The 4778-nt window shown below is 36.9% G+C and overlaps 1 pseudogene; it reads right to left on the bottom strand.

Annotated features, from left to right (window-relative positions):
- Positions 1–1505: 1505 nt before the first annotated feature.
- Positions 1506–1605, bottom strand: LOC141615866 (small nucleolar RNA R71; annotated as a pseudogene).
- Between the last annotated feature and the right edge of the window lie 3173 nt (positions 1606–4778).

Here is a 4778-nt window from a genome sequence, read left to right as displayed (position 1 = left end):
GATGTTAGTAGTGATGATATGGAGATTGTGAGCCATGTCAGGAGATGGTTTCACCCCCTTGTTTTGCCTCTTGAGACTCTAGTCACAAGGGAGATGTGCACATTAGTGAGTTTGAGTTCACTCGTTGCGATGAGCGGGGATTTGATATCCACGCTGTGGTTTGGCATCGACATGGGTAGGTTACCTATTGCGATGGGAACCCGGCTACTCGTTGCGATGAGGGCCATTGGTCACTATGGAGTTTGGATTTGGTGAAGGTTGATATTGTTGTGTATGCTTGTAATGTGTATTGCACTATTGTTTCTAATTGCATTATATTCGGTTACTGACCTTGTGTGGTGTTTGTTGGTTGCCTTCTTTCTTTTTCTGTCTCTGCGGTGATCTATTTGATATTGCCGGCAAATAGTGAGCAGTGAGACTTGCAGGTGGTTTATGATTGCTAGTTGGCTGCTGAGATGTTTGAGAGGGATCGCGGTGACATCGATTTTAATGATTGTAGATGCTAATAGTGTTCCATCATTTGTACCTTAGTTTGAATAAACGGGTTGTATACTTTTATACCCGCTGTAATTGTAATGATTTAATAAAATGTTTCTTTATGGTCCTTTTGATATGTACTATCTCGGGCAACCAAGATCATAGCACCCTTATTTATTTGGGAAGGTCTTGTTAAGGCTCCTTGGTAAATGGAGGTGTTACAGATTCGACCCTACTTCCTAACTACATTCATTTATGTTAGCCTAGCATAGGGTCATTTATCTTTAATTTGGGTATGCGACTAGCTCTATCAAATTTTGGCACCGTTTTCGGGTAACACATTTTTGCTTGCTATATAGTTGTTGAGTTTTATCTAGTTTTTATTTGTCTTAAAGAACACTTGTTCCTTAATATCGTATTACCTTTCTTTTATAGTTTGAGTCTTATGTGCAGGTCTTCTCGATTGGGTGAGCCAATTCCAAGTGATCCTGAGCCCGAGAGAAACTTCCAACGTAGACTAACTATTTCAAGGAGCTTGCTCAAGCTTCTAGTTCTGATAATTTGGCTCTTATCCGTGCCAAATATCCCGCTATTGAAGAGGAGAAATATTTTACTCCTTCTCCACCGTCATATCCAGGCACCACCAACCTCAAAGAAAATGGTGCGCTTGTTCGATCATTCTAAGCTAACTACGGCTATGCTCCCAAGGGGGATTGTTACCACCAATATTGTGGCGGAAAACTTTGAGATCAAACCGGCTTTTATTATCTGTGTTGAGAAACATAAACTCGGTGGAGATTCATTGGAATATCCTAACTTGCACTTCCAAAACGTTTTTGATTATTGCTCTATGAATAGGAAAACGTGTGTTGCGCAAGATCAAATAAGGGAGATCACTGATTCGAGTAGCTTAGCTAAGCTATGAATAAATAGCCTTGACAAGGTAAGCTTGGGTATTACCAATTGGAGTTTCTTGTCTCTTACTTTCTACCAAAAGTACTTTCCTCCGGAGAAGACCGCTTTGTTGAGGAGTCAGATCACGGATTTCTGATAAGGGAGTGATGAGAGCCTATTTGAAGCTTGGGAGAGGTACAAAGAATTGCAAAGGGAGTTCCCTCATCATGGATTGGATCCTTAGTTCCTAGCTATCACCTTCTATAATGGTTGTTATTCTAAATCTCGCCGCATCCTAGACTCCACCAACAATGGAAGGTTTGATCAAATTGATACAAATATTGCGTCTGCTACTATTGAGTCTATGGCTATACATGATTCGCAATATGTCAATGCCCAGAGTGCTAATCCATTAAGGGCTAAGCAAGAGGACCCAATGGGGCTCTTTTACAAGCTCAAATGACATTCCTCACCCAACAACTTGAGAGCTCTCAAGTCTCAAGGCTCTAGTTCCACTCATCATGTGATTACTATGTCAAGCCAAGTTAGCCCTTCTTGTGAGCTATGAGGAGGTGTGGGGTATACTGCCTAATATTGTGCAAATACTTTCCTACAAGCCAATAATTTTCAATCTCAAAAGCTCATCTTCTACAAGAACTTCACTGTGCTTGCTCCTCCTCATCATCAACAATTTGTGTCTTACCAAAGATCAACAAACCCACCGGGTTTCCAAGCACAAAGGCCTCCAATTATCCAACAACAACAAGTTCTCCAACCCCAATTTCAACAACAATTTCAAGGTCAATCCTACAAACCTCAATAAGGTGACCAAGGCTTGAGTAAACTTTAAGCCATGATGATGCAAATGGCTAAAACTCTAGATAATTTGATAGCCTAAATGCAAAAGAGTGATCAAACAAATGATGCCGCTCTCAAAATGTTGGAGACTCAATTGGCTCAACTTGTTACATCAAATACCCAAAGACAACAAGGGTAACTACCACCCCAAGGTTAGAAGCCTCCTCATGGAACCCTAAATTCCATTCATTTGAGGAGTGGTAAGTGCTATGATGAGCCATCCATGACTATGGATAATGACAAGGTGAGCAAAGGGTCTAACCTTGGGGGAGGTGTTAAAAAAAAGGTTAGTGAAGAGCCTATTGTTGATGAGATCTCAAATGCCAAGGTGAAGGAGTCCGAGACTCCTATTGTGATTCAATTGTCATTCCCCCCCTCCCCCCAAGAAGAAGGATGAGAGTAAGTTTGGTAAGTTCTTTGATGTTGCTAAGAATTTACAAGTAACCGCACCATTTTATTGAATTGATTTCCCAAGTCTCTTTTTATTCCAAGTTTATGAAACAAATCTTCTCCATGAAGCGATCCTTCGTTGAGACCGTGGCCTTTACCGAAGAGTGTATTGCACTCTTGCAAAATAAGTTTCCCCCGAAACTTAAGGACCCCGGTAGCTATTTTATCCCTTTCACTCTAGGCATATATACATACCATTGATAACACCCTTTGCGACCTAGGTCCTAGTTTAAGTGTCATGCCCCTCTCCATTTGCAAATGTTGGGCCGTTCTCTAAAACAACCATTGGGTGTTTCATAAGACGTGTCCATCAAAGTTGGTAAGTTTTTCATACATGTTGACTTCCTTGTACTTGACATGGCCGAGGACTCACAAATCTCAATTATTTTGGGTAGGCCATTTTTGCACACCACTGGCATGGTAATTGATGTAAAAATGAGAGTTGACTTATGGAGGTGGGCAATGACCGGGTGACTTTTAGCAGAAACAATACCATTAGGAGCCCAATGTTACAAGAGTTTTGCTATTTACTTAACACTATGGACTCTTATTTTGCTTTTTCTATGCCTCGATCCTTACAGACGGGTCCGCTGAAGAAAGATGTTAGTGTTTATTGTCTTGCAGATGAGGATCCTAAGAGTGCTAATGCTAAGAGTGTTAGGAGGGGATATTCTAGGAAAAGCTTTAAGTGGATGGAGAATGCAAGAGATCTATGAAGATGAGTTTGGAAGGTGGTGAGCTTAAAGACAAAGGTTGATTGATGAAGAAGTGACAGTCTAGCAAGACTTTAATTTGCGCTTCTCAGGAGGCAACCCGTTTAATTATGGTTTGAGACAATTTGTTATTTTTGAACTATTTATTTGTATTAATTTTTGGACAATTTCAATTTCGTATTTGGTGTAATAGTTAAGATTATAATACATTTAGTTATATTTAGAATTGTAGTAGCTTGTTCTTTGCAGATACTTTGGTACATGGATTTGAATTTCTCCCATTTTCAAGCTAGCTTGGGGGAGCTTCTATGCGGTTGTATTTCTTCTTAGCCATCTTTAGTTTCCGTATGTGTTATCCCATCTCCGCTTGTTGATTTTTGTTTGTCCTTTGTGTTTTATACATTGTGGACAATGTGTTTTTCTAGTTTGGGGTAGCGATTTAGTGAGTCTAGATGCTTTATTGTTTTTATATATATTAGGTAGTATCTCGCGCTTTGCACGGTCTGTTTAAAGTTTTTATTATTATAATTGAACAAAAATAATATAATTCATATATGACATTAAATATTTTTAATTATAAATAAACATAAATTAATCCTTCTCAAATCTTATTTTTCTAGATTTAATTTCAATGTTTAAAAATAAATACATACGGAGTACAATTTTAATTATAACTAGCAAGTGATAGTTAGTTATCCATGATCAACATTTTATAAATAATTTTGTGACTAAACAAATATCATTTTAATTAAATAAAATATATTTGAATAATGTAACAATCAAGATTAAGTTCTTAAATTAGATCAATGATCCGAATCAATTAATTTGTTCAAAACGATGTGAATAACTTTATACATTATTTTTCATTTTTTTTATGTTTAATAGCGTGTGATGTTTATGTATCAAACATATAGAGTCCAAACTCAACTTATTTCAATGTTTTGGTTGTGTCTTACATGGGCTATGTGTTATAAAAATTATGATTTAAAAATTATTAAATTATTGATTTTAATATTTGACCAAGCCCTGTAAATATGGATTAATAATTTATTTTATAACCATTAATTTGGTGAGTAAATATACAAATTATGACAAAGCTTTTAATGAATTTGTATCATTGCATCATTACAATTATGTGTAACGTTGGTTTGCAACGTTATTACTCACTAAGGTGATTTATGACTTAATTGCTTCGTCATTATTATAATTTGGTGCAAGTGGGCTTTTAATGTTCAAAGAGGACAAATGTCATTTTTGGTGTATAAAATGATGATTCTTTGGCCGTTGTTTGAATGAGTAATATATTACGGTTTTACTCGACGTTTTTAAAGCGGTCGTTATACATTAAGTATAAATCCCAATATACTTCAAATATATTTTACAAGT

The sequence above is a fragment of the Silene latifolia genome, chromosome 11, assembly GCF_048544455.1.
Source record: "Silene latifolia isolate original U9 population chromosome 11, ASM4854445v1, whole genome shotgun sequence".
Classification (NCBI taxonomy): domain Eukaryota; kingdom Viridiplantae; phylum Streptophyta; class Magnoliopsida; order Caryophyllales; family Caryophyllaceae; genus Silene; species Silene latifolia.
Note: the sequence above shows the minus strand (reverse complement) of the source record. Positions and strands in the feature narration are given on the sequence as shown.